The sequence below is a fragment of the Alligator mississippiensis genome, chromosome 11 (assembly GCF_030867095.1).
Source record: "Alligator mississippiensis isolate rAllMis1 chromosome 11, rAllMis1, whole genome shotgun sequence".
Classification (NCBI taxonomy): Eukaryota; Metazoa; Chordata; order Crocodylia; family Alligatoridae; genus Alligator; species Alligator mississippiensis.
In genome coordinates this window covers 59,743,840-59,762,921 of record NC_081834.1, presented here as the reverse complement: position 1 = coordinate 59,762,921, position 19,082 = coordinate 59,743,840, and the positions used below count along the sequence as shown (strand labels likewise).

At 56.0% G+C, this 19,082-nt stretch overlaps 1 non-coding gene and 1 pseudogene across 1 annotated transcript; one reads left to right on the top strand and one right to left on the bottom strand.

Moving 5' to 3' along the window:
- The first annotated feature begins 5,187 nt into the window (after positions 1-5,187).
- Positions 5,188-7,480, top strand: LOC132243716 (E3 ubiquitin-protein ligase TRIM39-like; annotated as a pseudogene).
- An 8,498-nt stretch (positions 7,481-15,978) lies between these two features.
- On the bottom strand, positions 15,979-16,049 carry TRNAG-GCC (transfer RNA glycine (anticodon GCC)). The gene has a single exon. It is a non-coding gene; the product is annotated as a tRNA-Gly (tRNA).
- Between the last annotated feature and the right edge of the window lie 3,033 nt (positions 16,050-19,082).

The window sequence follows — 19,082 nt, the reverse complement described above, 5'->3', positions numbered from 1 at the left end:
GTGTTCAGCATGGGGGCAGATTTGTCAGTAAAGATCATGGCTATTGACCAGTCTTTCCACCTCAAACCTTTTTATTTTTTTTTTACTGACCATCTACAAAGCTTTTACTGATATGACACCCTTTCTTTAAAGACATATGTTTTTACTGATCTGTGTTTCACATAATGTAAATTCAGCCCTTCTGCCAGGCCTTGGGAGGGAGTGACAAGAGTGGGATTCATGTGTAGGGGATCAACACCAAGTGTAGCAGAAAGCTTTGGTTTTCAGTATGAAGTTGGAAGATTTTAAATGGAAAAAAATTTCTTGGATTGCCAATCCTGCTTGATGGCAGCAGTGGTATTACGATATGATGCCCCCACCCCAGGGGGCCCCTAATCACCCCCACACTCTGACACCCCTAACCATGCCCCATGGCTGGGGGAGAGGAGAGGTCTAGGCAGGTTCCTGCGACCCCCAAAGCCCTGACAAGAGCTCCCTGCAGGGCGCTCAGGTCCCGCTCAGACACCGGGGACAGTGCTGTGCTCTGCCTGTCTATCAAGCTCCCTGTGGATCGATTATTTATGGAGGACTCAAGTTTTTCACAAATGTTATGGGCCCGTGGTTTTTACTGTATATTTTATGGGACACCAGTAGAGTTACAGAGAGTTGGCAACCATGGTACTAACTGACTCGTGACTTTATTTGCTCTCCTCCCCTTTCCTTCCTGAGACCCTTGGCAGAGCTGGGTAAGTTGTGGTTTTGGTTTTTGCAGTGTCTTTTCCACTGACATGTGTCCTGTGGGGTTTGTGCCTGGTTGTGTGACCTCTGTGACCTCTGGTTTCTGGTTATTTCAGAATTTGCCGGAGCCCGACAATATGCAGGTAAGTGGAGCCAATGCTTCATCAGAGACTCCTGGTCTTGTCTCCCCAGGGACCTTTGCTTTCTGCTCTGCCCTGACACCCCTCGCAAGCACTACCAGGCGGAGTCACAATGTCCCTGCCTGTGTGCACAGGAGACAGGACGTTCCCCAGAGAAGTTGCTCTGGGGGAATGCTGCGGCCAACCAATTTCAGTGGGGCTGCCCTGGACGGGGCTCTTCAGCCTCCTGCTAATGAGGGGTCGAGCTGCTCCCTGCTGTCACCGAGTGGAGGAATCGCCCCTCCAGTCCCCCTCTGCTGTGACCAGGCAGCGCTCCCCCCCACCCCACCCCCATGTTTCATTTATCACTGAGCTGGGACCTGGGCTGCAGACATGCCTGACCCAGGAGGACCTGCTCTCTTTGTCTCAAGTGTCCCTGCCTCTGCAGGCCATGTGACTGGCCATCTCACCTGGCAAGGGCTGATGTCATTTGGAAACATCGGCCCACAGCCAACGGGGCTGCTGGTGGTGGGATTTTAGTGATGAGCTCACAACAGGTGTATAAAAGGGGCCACATGAGGAAGGGGAAGGGGACATATTTTGGGAACATGGAGCAGGCACACGGGTTGTGCAGCTCTTTCAGACTCCAGATCCATGTGCGAGTAGCTTACCAGAAACGTACCCAGGAACGGTGTTCTTGGAGCCTGTCACAAGGCTACCAGGCTGCTTCTGTTTGCTCAGATGTGCTCTTCGGATACTTCGCTGGCTTGTCCCCCTCCCTGAGCCTCCCCTCCCCACCCAGTAAAGCTATCCGCTATAGCAAGCTTTATGGTACATGGTTGAGATGGAAGGGACCTGCTAAGGTGGGCTCGGCTTTTTACTTCCCCCCTGCCCAGGAGGTGACAGGGGAGTGCTTCAGGCCTATAGAAGCACCCCAGATCCCCAAGGACTACAGGGCCTGTGTATCCCGGGTGGCACAGGGCCCAGACAGAGACCTGAGTCCGGGTGGTGGCAGCATTTCCCCAGGCTTGTGGGTGTGCTGCGGAAAGGGGATGGCCAGGCGTAGGCACCCCAGGGACACACCTGGAGCTTGGTAGCTGGTCGGGTGCAGTGATGCAGGTGGCTCAGCACAGGAACACCCCCACTGGCCCGCCACACCATCCATGGGTCTCACCACTCCTCCTTCTCTGTCTGGTGCAGTGGCAGGTAGTGGGCAGAGGACCAGGACAGCTGCTTATTTTTAGGGTCACTGGGGTGAGGAACAAGGCTCCAAACCTCATCCACCAGAAGTGTGAGATCTCTGCCAAGGGAGAGAGGAGCTGCACCCCATCTGGGCCTTTAGTGCCCAGGCAGCAGGGGAGATGGACACAAAGGGAGTGTGGAAGTCAGTGGGGCTTGGAGAGCTGCAGGGTGAGGGGTGAGGAAGGGGCAAGAGCAGAGCATGGAGGGTGGGGGAAGGGAATCTGGCCTGGATGATAAGATAGAAAATGACTGATCTGTGGTGCTGGGGTCAGGAGAGAGAAGCCCGGTAGGAGGGTCGTGTTGCTTTGGGGGCTATAGAGCTGAGAGGATGGAGCCACAGTCTGCAGGTGCTAGGCAGCTCTGGCCCCGGGGCTTGGCTGCAGGCTGGGGAAGGAGGAGATGCTGCAGTCAGGGGCCCTGACTGGCAGGAGCATCAGCTCAGCCCTGCTCCCCTCCTTCCTGGCTGCCTGGGAGGGGCAGCAGAGCCCCCCGACCCCCATGGGCCCTGCTCTGCAGGCTGCTCAGTGGACTGGTCTCAGGGGGCTCCTGGCTGCAAGGTGCTGTTCCCAACCATGGCTCTCAGCACAGCCTGAGCACCCACATCCCAGTGCTGCAACAGCGACAGGGCAGGAGCCAGCCTGTGCGGCAGGGAGGGCGGCAGTGGGCTGTCCGGCTGAGGGGTTGCTGGCTGAGGGCTTCTTCTCCCAGCCACGCAGCCAGCACGTCTCTCCCTCCCTGCTGCTTCCTCCTGGTGTCCTTCGCTCTCTTTCCCTGACACCCACGTCGTCTCCCAGCCGCCGCCAGTCTGTGCCCAGGTGCTCCTTTTGCCTTTAGTGCCCAGGGAAACCCCTCTCCTTTTCCCGCTGGCAGCTCTTGCTCAGGCCGTGTGTGTTTCCTGGGCTTTGGACGGTGACTTCTGTTACTCCAGGTTCCTCCCTCCAGGACGGGGCTTCATTGCTCCTTCCCTGAGGCAGCAGGGAGGGCAGAAAGGAGGCTTCAGCCAAGCCTGGGGTTGCCCAGAGAGCACAGACACACCAGTGAAAGCACCAGCCCCTCCAGGCAGCAAGAGATGCCGACCCAGATGCCTGGGTCCCTGCAGCTCTTCTGTGCCCAGGGTGGTGCAAACCAGCAGTCAGTGCAGGCCTGACCCGCACAGAGCTGAAGCCAAGTATCCACTTTCACTTGGGTCTGGTACACACGTGCCTGGGTCTGGGAGGGTCAGTCCCATAGATCTTAAATGGCTTTGATAGCCCAGGTCAACTCTGTTGTGTGGGTGACCCCTGGGGCTGTCATGGGTGGAAGAGACTCTTCAGGAAAACAGCATGCCTCCCTCCTTACACGGATGCACACGCCCAGCCATGCAGAGCTGTCACCGTCCCTTGTGGGTCAGATGATCCCGGAGCCAGAGTGACTGTGGGGAGGGGCTGCGCTGGGCCACTCTGTGCCCAGATCGGGGAGTGAGAGCTCGAGCCCGAGCTCTGAGTGGATCCCTCAGCCCTGCTCTGGTCCTGGCTCTGGCAGGTTGTTGAGTGAGCAGGGGATGGAGAGCACACACGTTCCCTGTGGTTGTGGGCCAGTCCCTGCAAGAATTGTATATGCGTGTGTGTGTTGGGGGGTCTGCCCATGCATGCAGGGGTCTGTGCATTTGGGGACAGACAAGACACTCTGGGAAGAGAGGTTCAGCTGGAGCCGTCTTTGTTTTTTTGCCTGGTTTTGGGTGAGAGCAGGGGCCAATTTCCTCCTGCTGCGACATTTCCAATGCAAATGTCACAGCAGATTTGGGGAACAGAGCACAGGGGATATTTTTTTGAAGTACTCTGAACAGATCCCCACTCCCAAGCTGCTCACCCTCCCCATCCTGCCCTTCCATAAGTGCTGGGGGTCCCCTGTTGTTTCCTTGGCCTATCCATGTCCTATGAGAAGCCTTTGGGGTTTGTGCTCCTAGGTGTTTCCAAGTGTTTCCCCAGAGCAAGTGTAACTCAGATGTGTTTCAAAACTGCCATCTCTGTGTGCAGCATCTGGCACAATGGAGGCTGGCCTACAGCAGCTGGGCCCCACGGGCATGGGGTTATCCAGTACTCCGGGGACAGAAGGCCCCAGACCCAGCAGTGCCCCAGGGCTGGTCTGCACAGGGCGTCCTTGGCCCAGTGCAGTATTTGCAGCGCGGACCCCTAGAGCAGATGCACAACAGGGGTGAGCTGGGACTTGTGCCTGGTGCAGCTGAGCCCAGAGGGAGGGGAAATGCCTCTCCTCACTCAATGGCCCCAGAGTCATGAGCAATGGGCCCTGTTCTGCAGTGCTTAGTCCCCTTGTCAATGCTTCCCCACTGCCCTTCCCCTTCCCTCCCCACCCCGTGCACCCAGCCCCATGCATGGCCCTGCGTGGGCTGGGCTCTGGGGAGGCGCTGGCTGTGGGGTGCCCTGGCTGCAGTCCTGTGCCCACAGGGCTGGGGACATGGGGGTCCCCGCTGGGGCAGAGCAGCCCAGCCTGGGATGGGCAGGGGCAGGCACCAACCAGCTGTCAGCCGCAAACCAAGTGACCCAGGCCCAGAGCACAGAGACCCCTGGGCCCTGCCCTCTGCTCCCCCTGCCACCCCTTCCTCCGGGCAGGCTGCTCTGCTGGGCCCCTCTGCTCCCTGCTGTCTCCCAGCCCATCCCCCCTGTCCCTCCAGTCTACCTCCTTGCCCCTCCTCACCCCCTTCCCAACAGCGCCTGTGGCACCAGCTCATGGGGAAGGCGCTGCCCCTCTTGCCCCATCACCCCCGAGCTGTGCTAGTGGGGCCAGGCAGCCAAGCCTGGGGTGGGGGAGGGGCAGGACAGGGACCTGCTGGTATGACATAATCTCATGCCCTTCCCCCACCTGGTGCCCACCCCATGGCACCCGCCCCTCTCTCCTCCCCCCTGTGGGTGCAGCACCCAGCCCTCTAGCCCCCACTCTGCCCCAGGGATGAAGAGGTCTGGTGGGAACATCCCTCTCTGCCCTGGGGCCATTTCCTGTTCTCTCCATTTCCCCTTGGGGCGATGGTGATTTCCCAGCAGGGACTGACCCACGATTCCTGGGATGCGGTGAATTCTCTGTGATTTTGGGGACCCGCCTGCCCCGACCTTGACCCGTGACTCTCTCTCCAGTGGACGTGACTCTGGACCCGGACACGGCTCATCCCAACCTCGTCCTGTCTGAGGATCGGAAATGTGTACAACACAGAGACGCCCGACAGCATGTGCCCGACACCCCGGAGAGATTTGATTATTGTCCCTGTGTCCTGGGCTCGGAGGGGTTCACGGGCGGGAGGCGCTACTGGGAGGTGGAGGTGGGAGACAAGACAGTGGTACGTGGGCGTGTGCAGGGAGTCTGTGCGCAGGAAGTGGGGGATCACGCTGTCACCTGGCCGTGGATACTGGGTCGTGTGGCTGGAAGATGGAGGACACAAGCCCTGCACCTCCCCCTGGACCCCCCTCCCCGTGCGCGTGCACCCCAGGCGGGTGGGGGTTTTCCTGGACTACGAGGGAGGCGAGGTCTCATTTTACAATGTGACCAACAGGTCCCATCTCTTCACTTTCACTGACACCTTCTCCGGGACCCTGCGCCCTTTCTTCAGTCCTGGTCTCAATGCTGGGGGACCAACGTGGCTCCCCTGACCCTGTGCCCGGTCCCAGCCCAACCCTGAGGGAATCCCTGTCCCTGCCATGACCCACGGGGGGCACAGACTGTCCCCTCCCCGCGCCCCGACTGCCAGCCCCTCGGCGTCCCCAGGGTGGGGGGCAGGCTGGCGGGTCAGGGCTGGGGTCTCCAACACAGGAGCTGCTCCAGCCTGGACCCTGGTGCTGCCCAGGCCCAGGTGTCATCTCCCAATCCCCAAATGCAGGGGCGATGCTTAGGGGCTGCACACAGGTGCACGTGCACCCCCTGAGCATTGCAGTGCACTCCCTGCAAAAAGGTGCCACCGACACTGTTCGCAGTTTCTGCAGGCAGTCCATGATCAGCCCTGGCCGCCACTGATGCTGCTGGCGATGCCTGTGGGTCTTCACTGACCCCAGGTCATCACTCACCCCTACCACCCCCACCCCTGCCGCCAACAGTGCCAACAGCATCTTTGAGAGCTCCCCACTAACCACCACTGGGGTGCAGCAGCCGCCGATGGAGCCGTGCTCTCCCCAGCCACTGGGGGCAGGTGCCATACATGCCCACACGCATAGCACCCCCCTGGGAGGGACTGTCTCCAAACTCTCATCCTTCACTAACATCACTACAATCACTTTGGGGGTTTTATTTTGTTAATTTGTTTTTTTTCTCTCAGCACTGTTTCCCTTCCCCCTGTCATATTGAATGAAATAGTTTGAATGTTTGTAAAGGTTGCCCATTAGCCAGTTTCAGGAAGAAGATAAGATTTATCTCCTTATCTAGTTCTTTGTTTTGGGGACTACGTGCAAAAGGTCCTGACTTTGCTTAAAGTCTTAATTTAAATTTCAACTTTTAGAAATCTTTTACAAAGAGAGCAAATATGCTGAATTCCAAGAGATCAAACCCTGAGGCCTTTTGACCAGGTTGGTAAGAAAAGGGCATTTGCAGTGATATGGAAGTTTCCCAAAGGTAATTTAAAATGCTCAACAAAGGTAAAAGAATCTGTTGAGTAAGATCCGAGCCCAAATTTGGGAGCAATGATATATTGAGTAGGAGAAGCCCACTGACGGCAGCTAGCTCAATAAAAACGGTACCTTGCTGTCCCAATTTGGAGGTGACTATACTTGTAGAACAACGAAGGAAAAATCGCAAGTATAGCCCGGTTCAGACTGATCACCTGAAACTACCCTCTCCATGAACACGAATCTCTTAGTTCACGCTGAAGCCGCGGAGCACCTGAAAGGGACTGAAGGAAGGGGACTTAGTCCTATCACTGCTGAGGCCAGCCTATTGAATTGTATTGCTGAGCCCATTTCTTTGAACCGTACTACTGAGGCCAACCCATTAAATCGTACTACTGAGGAATGAAACCATATTTTAGTATTTGGCTTCTTGGAATTCTAGGATTGTAAGTATATTATGAAAATAATAGTATTGATTCAAATTTAACTTTTAGTTGTAATTGTAGTTGTTTTTGTAACACTAATTCTTATAGTATTGTTTGGGAAGGAAGTGCATTCGGAGCATTGTTTCTGATATATGTAGTTATTGTGTTTTTAATGTTTGTGGTGTTTCTTAAAGCTAAGCAGTGTTATATACGTAGCAAAGAGTTTTAAAATAAAATTGTGTTTGTCCCAGGGGAGCGGGGGCACCGGGAGATCCCCGCGGCGGCCAAGGGGTCTGCTTACCTCCCGCAGGGCCGGAAGACCCGAAGAAACTCCACGGGCCATCAGCCAGGTGTTTATCCGGCTGCGGCTGAGCGGCGTGGGCGGGGCACGCCGGCCGGGAGGAACAAAAGGTGGCCCCGCCGAAGCAGCAGGGCGGTTGAAGGGAGAGAGCTGGAGCGCGGAACCCCAGCGAGCAGGGGATCAGCCGCCACCCGCGGAGTGCGGGACGCCGCCGGGTAGAGGCGGAGCAGGCTGTGAGCAGCGCAGCGGAGAGCCCAGAAGGGAAGAGACAGGGGGAGAAGTCAGCCCCAGAGGCGGGGCAGCAGCCAGCGGGGAACCCGACACCCGAGGCAGCAGGAGGCGTAGCAGCTACCCCGAGAGCGGGGCCGGCTGTAGCCGGTATTGCGGGGCCGACGGAGCGGGTAACAGCGGCCGAGACTATTGGGGAGGCAGAGAGGACGGCTGCGTCCCAAGGAAGGAGGGATCAGGGCAGCACCCTTCAACTGGGAGAGGCATACCCGGCCCGAAGACAGCCGGTAGGGGCTAGGGTGACCGAGCCGAGAGAGAGGACGAGATGAGGACGGGTGAGAGGCCAGGACAGGAAGACCTGAGGTGGCGTATGGCCGGGGTGTAGGGGAGGACGGAGCCCCGAGAGTACCCGCGAAGAGGCGTGCCGGCACCAGGGGATACCCCAAGGGAAGACCCCCCACTGAGAGAGTCATCAAAGTCGTGGCAGGCGAGTTTTGGGGTCCCCCTTAATACCAGCCGGGGTAAACCCTGGGGCGTACCAACGAAGCTCGGGGGCACAAGATCCCGAGCCCGGGCTAAGGCGGCGCGCGAGCTCCTAATCGAACGGAGGCGGGTACAGTGTTGTATAAATTAAGTGTGTAATCATTGTGAAATCGTGCAATCAGTTAACTACTCCCCCAGCCAGTGCATCAAAACGAATCAGTAAATTGTGTGGGATTTTCTCTATTCCATAACCCACTAGAGACACCCCCCTGACCCCATCCTCTCCCCTCCTCTTCTCTCCTCTCCCTCTATTCCCTTTTATATTTAAAATAAATAACTTTGCATTGTACACCGGCTCTCTGCACATCATTTCTTACCCTCTGATGAGTGAGCACTTGCTCCTGAAAGCTGATGCATCTGGGATTCAGTAAGTCTGGTGGTGCTCAAGCTTTCTAGTGTGCGAGTCCAGAGCCACACACCATGGGCCTCATGTGGGTCGGACGGCACTAGTATCCCAGGCCCAGCACATGTCATGTTGTGCCTGAGTGACCGGGGTACAGGGTGCCTGGGGGTGGGGAGCAGCAGGGAGGGGAGATCAGCATCCCTAGCGGTGCTCCTGGCAGTGTAGCCACTAGTATTTTTTCACCTCCTGCCCCTGGGTTTGGTGCCCAGGGCACATGTCCCACTCTCCTACTGCACTCTGCTACTGTCTACAGCTCCCAACATCTCCAAAATAACCGCCATCACCGAATCACTGGACCTGTGGGGATGCATGACTTGGCTCTGCAGGCAAGATCTGGCCCATGGGCCAGGAATTGTGGCCTCCTGAGTCTATAAGGTGCATCTCTATCCTGCTTCCTTTGGACTTCACGCTAACAGAGCTAGCTGCCTCTCTCACTACACAACAATAGTTCTCCAATATTTTTAGAGTCAAGATCCCCACTCATTAGACTCAAGGCACCCTCAGAAAATGCCTGCTCTTCCTTTTCACTTGCTTTGCTACTGAAAAATAATATAGCAGTTCTTCTGGTGCAAAGAACTCAGAAAGGCCACAATGGATCAGAAATGGATTCTTATTGCAAAGCTTTGTGTTGCTTTTGTGAATCGCGTATAGGTGTTTGCACATTTACCAGAGCTAAGGAGCTCACCACACCTGGATGGGAAGCACTGATCCAGATCAAACTGATGTCAAAGTCCCTTTTCACCCCAACATCTCCACTGTACTGGGCCAGATACTGCCTGTGTGCCTCCATCACAGTCTGTGCTGGTGCCCATCACTGCTGGCCCGTGGGAACTTCTGATGGGCAGAGTCAGGAGGATCCTGATCCGCAGCCAGTTGCTGCCCCAGGGATTGAGGGGGAGAAAGAAACAGCTCCACATCCTTTTCCCTGTGATGCACCATGGCCAGAGGGACCCAGACACGTGCCTGTGTCAGCAGGGCCCCACTCAGTGTCACCCCCTCCTCAAAGAGGGGATCAAGGGTTGTGTCTGCTCTTGCTCTGTTTCTCATTTGAGAATCACTGGGGGATACTGGGAGGCATGGGGGTAACGGGGGTCCCTAGGCAGGTACTGTGACCCACTGGATGATAATGGTAGGCACTGGGGGAGCACTGGAGCTAATGGGAGATCCTGGGAGGGTATTGAGACAACTGGGTTCTCTGGGCATCGGGGTTGTCCAGGTGCCCAGGTCCTCTGTGACAGCCCTTCTCCCCCCAGGATGCAGCTGTCCCACTGTGCACTGCTGGCCATGGTGGTAACTGGCCCAGTGCCCCCCAGCCCCTTGGCCCTGACAATGGACCCCATGGCAATGCTGGTGCCAGGGACTGAGCTGGGTCTGTGGCTGTCCCAGAGCCAGGAGAGCTGTGACCCCTGAAACATGGTCCTGTTCCCCAGTGCCAGGGCCCTGCCTTGGGCCCTGCAGCCTGTGGCCCACAAGCACAGCCCTGCCCCAGTCCTGGGTTTGGCCCCTGTGGGAGGTGCCTCCGGGACCTGGGATGGCAGGTGGAGGCAGCACAGGGCAGGGCACAGCCTGGGTCTGCAGCAGGGATGCATGTGGCCAGGAGCGAGGCAGGGCCCAGACCTGCTCCTGCCTGGCCCAGCCCTGGGGGTGCGGAGGGGCACCTGGGTGGGCATCCTGTGGGGGAAGGGGAGGGTGTGTGTCTCCCAGTATCCCCAGTGCCTCCCAGTATTCTGGCAGGCCACTCTAGAGCTGCAATGTGTAGAGACAGAGGCCTGCAGGGTGCTCAGCACGGGACTCACCGAGGGCAGGAGCCAAGGTCTGGGCCCCAAATGTGGAAGTGCAGCGGAAATGAGCTACAGCAGAGCGATGCAGTGACACCCTGGTGACAGCCGGCCCAGCACGAGACTTGGACGCTGCGCAGGCTGCTCGGAGGCACTGCAGGATGCTTCGAGACATGGGGAGGGGGGCAATGGTGATAGGGGAACCTAGCAGGACACTGGGACATACTGGGAGTGTGGCAGAAATGCCACCGTCTGTGTCTCTCTCCAGAAACCTGTCCTGGTCAGCTTGGGACACTGGGGTCGAATCCCTAAGGGAGGGGGATTTTCCTCCCTGCCTACGTGACAAAAGCCTGGTGCCGAGGGTGCGGTCCCTCTGGTCACCTGAGCGGGGGAGGGAAAAGCCCCTGCTCCTCTGCCCAGGTAATCAGTGATGCTTTTTATATTGGTTTGCTAGTTGCCAACACTGCTGGCGTCTATTGGACTGGGCTGCTGAGGTCAGACAGGCGATACAAGGGCCTGGGCCAAGAAGGAGGAGAAGAAGCCATTTTTCCAGCATGGCCCAAGCATCAGGACACCGGGAGAGAGTCTGATCCATCTGAAACGCTCTCTCTGGAAATCTCCGAGCCAGATCTCTACCGTCTTCTGGATGATACTTGTAAGTATTTGAAGGAGCGAGTCTGCCGTCCGCCCCGTCTTGCTCAGCACTCCCCTGCCTCAAGTAAGAAGAAGGGGAAATGAAAGGATGCTCTTCCCTGAGGAGTGGGTTAAGATAAGGCAGACCACCCAGTTAGTTGTTTCCAACGGTGGAAGTCTTTATTTTACTTAAAGACAAATGTATCTCCTTGCTGAGCGTCTCATTAGCTGGCGGCGGCGGGTTGGCCAGGCAAGGCAATGACTGGTTAAACTGGAGGTGGCGGACTGGCCGCGTGCATCAGTTCTGGGTTGCCCCTGCCCTGCAGCCTGTCCCGGAGCCGCTGTCCCTCTGGCGATGCCGGGCACCTCCTCGGGCACGAGCTCTCCTGCCTTTCCTCCTGGATCCGTACGGCCGGATCGGTGACTCCTCCTGCCCCGAGGGAAGTCTGATGACTCCTGGAGTACTAATAATGCCGGGAGACCGTAGGTCAGCGCTCCCGCCCGCCCCGAGCCCCAGCCCGCTGCAGCCTGTCCCGGAGGTGAGTGTCTCTCCTGCCTTCACCTGTGACTTTGTTTTGCCTACAGTTGCACCCTTGGTAACAGGGGCTCGGCTAAAGTCCCCTGTTACCCCTAGACCTGCTCGTGATGCACCTGCCCATGCAAGAAAGAGTGCGGTTAGACTTGGTTATTACCTCGTCACATGGCGACTCGTGTTCATTTTTGCATCAGCCAGGACTCTGAGGTCTCTTTCCAGTGCTGTGGTGCTCGAGTGGGCAGGACTGGGGTCCCAACCTGCAACGAGCAGCACCCACATCCCAGCCCTTCCCCTGGCCGGCTGCAGCCAAGCTGGTCTCATTTCATATGCCAGCTATTTGCAACCCCACAGCAAGGATCTCTGCTCTGGCAAGATAAGGCCTGGGCAAGGGTGAAATAAGTGCAGGTTTATGGGCTAAATCAAGGTTGAAATGAAGGTGTTTGAAAGGTGTGAATGGGCTGTAGCTCCATGTTTTTTGCTGTTCCCGCTTCTCCTCCCCGGGCCCCTCCGGAGGCAGCGCAGGCTCCACCTGGATCTGTTAAACTGTGGAAACGAGACACAGGAGACGTAGCAGCCGGAGGGACGGCAGCAGTGGGCAGACACTGACCTGGCACTCAGCTCCACCCGGGGTCACTCCCTGCACCGGGGGGAGGAGATGCCCCCTCCAACACACCGCCCACTGCGGGGTCCCGTGCGCTGCTTCCGGCAGTAGGGCTGTGCGAGTCGGCAGTGATCCGATCTGGCTTTGGATCTGGCCACTTAGGGTGGCAGTGATCCGGTCTGGAGCTCCAGACCGGGTTTCCACCTCGATCCGGCTGAAGTGGCTCCGAAGCTTCAGAGCCAGGTCGGCGATCTGGCCACAGGGTATAATGGGGAATCAATGGAACATCTATAACTTGGTTGTTTTTGTCCAATTTGGATGAAATTGGTAGGGATGGTAGCCTCTGTGGAGAGCACTAAGTGTGCCATGTTTTAAGAAGATTGGTGTAGGGGCTTGGGGGAACTGCACCCCAAATTCTTGAAAGCCAAACGCATGTCATGGCTGTGTGTTACAACACAGGGGGTGAAACCTGCAGGGGTGGCAGCTCTTACTGAGGTCACAAAGCCTGTCAGCTGTGTGTGTCCTAGACCAGGCTGAGTGTGTGCTGGACCAGCCGTGTGTGTCTCGCGGGGGGACTCGGTCGTTTGGGGCCCTGCACCCCAAGCTGCCGACAGGCAAAACTCGTGATGTGGGTGGGTGACACTGTGTGTGTGTTTAGGTGCGCCCTTCCTGGTGCTGGGGCCTCTGCACAACACGGCAGTGTGCCCCACTGAGGCCTCCTCCTCCCCTACAGCCTCACGCCCGGTCCTCCGCTCTACCTGACAGCAGGTACAATAACTCAGCTGGCTCAACACCAGTAGCATCAGCATCGGCATCAAAGGTACCCACACAGAAGTGTCACAGAGCCTGTCGTTTCATACAGGAATTGACAGCAAGAAGTAAAAGTATTGTGTTGTGTTGTGTTGGACATACGATGTTATTCATGGTGTGTGACGGCTTATTTTGTGTTTCTGTGTCTATATGTGTATTATGAAAAAAAAGGAGTACTTAAAAAAATGTATCTTTGGACGCTTTAGTGTTGCAAACCCCTTTGTCTGGCTGAGGAAGTACCTGCAGCTGGTCGTGGGTGGAAGGAATAGTAAAGAAGCCAGCGGCTGGCCTGGCCCACAATGCAGGTGAGAAAGCCAGTGAAAATGGAAATGGAGGTGTCGGGGGGGAGGGACAGGCTGGGGTGGGGGGTAGGGGGGAAAGGGGGTGTAGGAGCACAGGTAAAAGTGCAGAGGTGCCTGGGCTGTCAGGTGTGCGGCCGGGCGCAGTGTGCCAGGCTCCACTGTGTGCATTGAGTCCAGGAGTTTCTGTACCGACTGCCCAGGAGGCTGATGAAGTGCAGTCCATAGGCCCAGCTCTGAAAGGTGGTTTGTACAGTCAAACACGCACCTAAGCTCATCACCAGAACTGAAGCCACCTTCCTACAGCTCAAAACACAAAACCTGCCAACTCTCTCCTGTACCCCACAACCTGCCCACCAGAATCTAGCAAAGACAACAAACCCCGACTCCCCGTGGGGCACACTCCTCGCCAGAACAACACTCTGCCTCCAGTCTCTCAGGCCTGACCCTGAGAGGGAACAAATTGCAATGCAAACCACTTTTCAGAGCTGCGCCTATGAACTGAGGCTGGGCGTATGATCCGGGCAGCAGCCACACTCATCCTGCGCTGCCAACTCAGTCACTTCGCCCTGCGCCAGGCTGGGGGCAGGTCCCACCTGGCAGGGGCCACATTTGGTGCCTGCCCGTGGGGCAGCAGCCGCAGCAGTGGGAGTGGCACGGGAGCAGAGCAGGGTGCGGAGCGGTGGCACCGACTGGAGCAGCCCCCGCTGGCTGCAGCCTTTGGCCAGATGTGGCTGCACCTCATGGCTCAGCCCGCACCGCACCCCCTGCCTCAGACCTGCTTACACGAGTGGGCCCTGAGGGGCCTGGAGCTGGGACTTGGTCCCAAGTCGGTCACACAGGGACAGGTACCACTGCTGGTGGAACCACCCTTCAGCTCCGGTGTCTGCCCCTTGGAGAACAGCCCCCGCCATGTCTTCTTTTAGGTGGCGTCTGGCAGCAGTGTGGGGCCCGTGGGCTCAACTCCGGCCCGCTCCCGACCAATGCTGGGGAGGTGGGGAGGGGGCAGACCCGGGGCTGAGCCGGGGGACTGGATGCTCCCTCCCATCGGCTGGTGCTGGGCTGCACCACCGGGCTGCAGGGGATGTCCAGGGGGCTGCCCAGGGCGGCTGTGGGGGGTGTCCGGGGCTGTCCAGAGCAGGCTGCAAACACCTTTACCTTGTTTTACCTTTTGTCTTTCTAATTTCTCCCTATTTACACTTTCACCGACATCCTGCCACACTTATAGCTTCTCTCACTCCTTGGAGTCTCAGACCAGCAGAGACTTCCTATGCTTGAAGAAGGGTGACTGAGCCTGAAAGCTTGCCAAGAACTTTCTTCCAACTACTCAGCTGGTCTAATAAAATATACTGCATCTTCTCAAAGAGCCTTGCCTTTCTAACGCAGGGCTCTTGGCCTGGGTGAGCCCGGGCAGAATTGTGTACTGCCCCCCCACCCCCGCGACAGAGCCCAGCCCCTCCAGCAGCACACTCAGCTTTAAGACCAACACTTCCCCAGCCCACTGTCCCCAAAGCACACACAGCTGGAGGTGGATTAGGTCCACTCAGGTCCCCAACACCCCTTCTCTCCACCAGGCCTTTACGCAAGATGCCACACGACCATCCCCTTGGGGTGGCCCTGGCCTGTTTTCAGCCTCTTTGCTTTCGGGGCATGGACTCAAGTTCCTCCATCTGGTGACCGCGGTGCCTTGATTTGAAGTGAGCACAGGACAGGAGTAGATGGAGGGGACCTGCTCCTGTCGGCAGCCCCGCGGCAGTGCTGACAAGTCCTTTGCTGCACAGCGGGGTTTAATTTGAGACCTTGCAGTGATCTCTGCCCATGTCCACACAACAGGGTCTCCCTGGGGTTTCTCATTTATCCTGTGAAATGAAGACTGCTCTGTGGTTGAGGTGGGGAGGAGGGGAGGAGGCAGTACTTCTCCTTTGCAGAGGTGTAACGTTACTTTCTGTATAAAAGGACTTTTGTGGTATTTTATGCCTGACTCCAGTGAAAAATCCCTCCATGGGGAGTGGTACAGAGTCAACACCCTTTCTGTAATAATCCCCAGAGTTTTGCTGAAGACAAAAAAAAAAAAAAGCAAAGGGAGGCAAGGGGGCTAGAAAATAGAAAAGGGCAGTGACGCAAAGGAGAGGTCATTCAGGATGGAAAGAGCTGCGCTGTGGAGACACTCAATTTTGAAATGAAATGTAGGATTTAATGTCCAGGGTGCTGCATCCAGCTTTGAACTTCCCTCTCATTCTCTCCTCCCCTTCTCTTTCTGCCAAATGTATTTCTCAATGGACAGCAAACCTTTTTTGTGAAGACTGAAATAAAATTAAGGTATTAAATATGTGGGGTTTCTCTTTCTTGGACCTTTCATTTTCCCTGCTGGACAAGGCATGGGGTGAAGGTTGCACTTTTGTTCTGCTGTTTTTCATTTGTAGCATGCTCTCCGTGCTGTTGAAATAACCTAGAGGAGTAAATCTCAGCCAGGGTGACTGGGCACTCTGGGGTGCCATCAGATTTTTTTTAATGGAGTCACACAATATTAGTGCTGCTAGTTGTGTCTATATCCGCATATGAATCATAAATAAAATGCAGAAGTTTCAGAAAGGAATCAATAACGTAAGTAAATTGTGGATTTACTCTGCCATGTTTGCTTTGAAATATCTGTTGGATTTTTTTTTTAATTTTTTAATTCAAAGAATAATAGAAAGTTGCAACAAATGAACATGCTTGTCAAGGATTAGCTCAGTTTGCTAACACATGCATTGTATTCACCTGCATTGGCTGGGAATTGAACCCAGGTCTCCTACATGGCAAGCAGGAATTCTACCATTGAACCACCAATGCTTGAGTTAGCAAAGTACCTGGTGAGGCCCCTGGAAAGAAAAGGTGATGGTGACTTCCCTCCATTCCAGTTCATTCCAAGGAGAAACAAGCCAGAGGTTTTGGGAGCTCTTCAATGCCATGGCCCAAAGCTGATCAATAAGCCCTAGCCAGAACTGAAAGAAACAGCCTGCACTGGAAAAGAGGGGAAATGTCACCATGGGGAAGCGATTGAGCCACCTTTGGCGTGTTTGTTTCTTTGTCTTGCTTGCACAAGGACCCCAAATCCCTTTTTGAGCTCCTGCTTTCCATTCAACTCCCTCCTTTGCTGGGCTGGGTGCTGGGGGGATCCTGACCTGCAGTGATTAAAATCATCCGAGAACGTGGGAGCCCAGGAGGGGCTGGATGGACAAAGCAGACGCCTGCATGTGTGGTGTCTGTGCTACAGACTGGGCATTTGGCTGTTCCTTTCCCTTTTTCTGTATTGATTTTTGCAGTCATCCTTCACTGGCCCCAGGGCAAGAGGAGGGAGATTTAAAAAAAAAAAAAATCCCCCATGTTGCAAACCAAACCAGCCAAATCAACTCCAAATCCGTGAGTCTGTGCAGAACCATAAGTGACCTGACTACCGGCAAACATCCTCCAGCCCCATCTGGGACTTCAGATGTCCCCAACTCCTTTGAGGGGCATCCTACATGCTGGGGTTTGGATGCCCCCGAGTTTTGCTTGCCCTCAGCCATATGGCCACAGGAGCAAGCTTGGCAGGAGTCTCCCATGTCCATAAAGTGACATAAAGCCAAGATCTCCCCACTCCAGCAGCTAAATTGGAGATTAATTATGTATTACCTTTGTGGGTACTACCCCATGCCAGGAAAGTGGTTGTCCCCCGGTGCAACTAGGAAAACTGCCTGCATGGTCATGGTGTTTCCCCTGCCAGGTAAGCAAAGGACTACACTTGATCTGATTTAATATATAAAGTTAAATATATTCATCCTCCATCACAAACCTTTCATCCTCCATCATAAACCTTTCATCACACAAGAAGAACCACGCACGTGTTACAAAAAAATACACCCATTCTCCCGTGGCTCCACACATCCACCCGCTACCATAGTCCTTTGGTCCAAAGAAACCCTTTAGGGTTTAAAATCTCAGTTGATTCCCTGTCCTTTTTGCTGTCGATGTTGCTGTCACTCCCACTGCTGCTGATCCTGTTGCCGACCTCCTCCCTGTCATCGGGTCCGGTTATGTCACTGTCCTCTTCATTCTCACTGTCCAATTCCCCTCCCGTTGGGCTCTGGAGCAGCCTGTGCCAAGCATCTCTCTTCCAGGTGGAGTTGACTGTCTCTTCTCCGTCCTCTCCTGCTGATTTCTGGTAGTGGGATTGGAGCTCACTCAGAAATATGTTTGCACTTCATCTGATGATCGTGGAGTTAAAAGGAGAGAGAGCCCGGAGCAGAACAGCTTTCATGGGGAGTTTGCCTCCTCTCAGCATCTCCCCTCAGTCAGAGAGAGGAGAGCATGAGTCCCCAGCTCCACGGGCCCAGGGCTTTGTTCTGCATTTGCTAGAACACACTTGTCACACAATCAGTGCTACATGCTCATGCACCCATGGCATACCAATGTCACAAAAATACATGTACAACACCTGTGGGCCAGATCCAGGCCATAGGCTGTATTTTCCCCACCCATGCAACATGGGGGAGGGCAAAGGAGAGGGAAGTTCAAGGAGAGAGCCAAGCCACACCACCTCCGGACTGGCAGAAGCATTGGAGGTGCAAGAAGCACAAGCTGGAGGCTGTGCTGAGATCTGAACTCAGATCACTGGAATCAGAGCCCAGAGGGTTGGCCATTACTGCAGAGGGGGCTCCCCCAGGCCTGCGTGGAAAAGGCTTGGCAGCTAGAGGCCACCCGCCCAGGGCAGCCTGTCCCCAGGATCCTGAGTGTCTGTGGGGAAGAGCTCCTCCAGCTGGTGGGGCAGCCTGACTCAAATCCACTTCTCCAACTGGGCAAGGCTAGAGGAAAGAGGTCCTCTAGCCAGCCATGTGTAGCACCCCAAAACTCACAAGTCATTTGGTGCGATAAAGTGTGTTTCATGTTACAGAGCATCTCGCTTGGTTGTAAAGCACGATCATGTTTTGTGTGCGATTGTTGTATACTGTGACTCCTACAGGACTGGAGCGGACCACCTCCCATCCCCCTCTGACCATTGCTTCCAGATTCCTCCACACAACCTGTCACACCAGTTTACTGACTCCCCACATCCTGGACCCCCTGGGAATGGATGGGTCTGCATTAGCAGCCTTCAGTGAGGCTGCGTCTTGACTGGGGCCCTGTGATGAGGTCAGAAAAATGATTTAAGGTCAGGCCAGGTGAGCTGGGGGGCTCTCTCTGGTTGTCCCTAGGGTCCCTGGGGCAAAGTGGGCCTCCCCAACTAGCCCCAGTGCTAGCTGCCCTACTTGCCTTTGGGCACACCACCCACCTGACTGCCCTGCCATGTCTTGTTCTTAATTACTATGCTAATCAGGCAGGAGACCGCCCCTTCTTGCCCCGATGCCAGGAGGTGCTATCTGCATCTCCGACCCTCCCCTACACTGCAGCCTGAGGCAGCAGCCCTGGTCGAGGGGTCTCAGCTGGGGCAGGCAGAGGAGAGAAGCTCCAGGGGAAAGCGATTAAGCTAATCAATCATCAGTGCTGCTGGCCTCACCTCCATGTGTCTGGGGGATGTGCCCCCTGCCCCCAGCTCCCTGTAACATGCTTGTCTTGCCCCAGGGCACCGTGCATGTGAAGCTTGAGGAGGTGGCCCTGGAGAAGCTGGCACCTGCTGGGGTTTTGGGAACCTCTTGATTCCTGGCTGGAGCAGCCACAGCCCCATCCTGTAGCTGTGTCCCTGGAGGAGGCAGGGCAGGAAACCCCAGACCTTCAGGACGTGTCACCGCCTGTGCCCAAAAGGAGCCCTGCCACAGCAGGAGTCAGGTAATGTGCACACGCAGGGGAGGGCCTGGGTCTGGGTGCCTGAGCGGCGGTCCTGCGTTTGTGGTAAGAGGCTTAAATCTC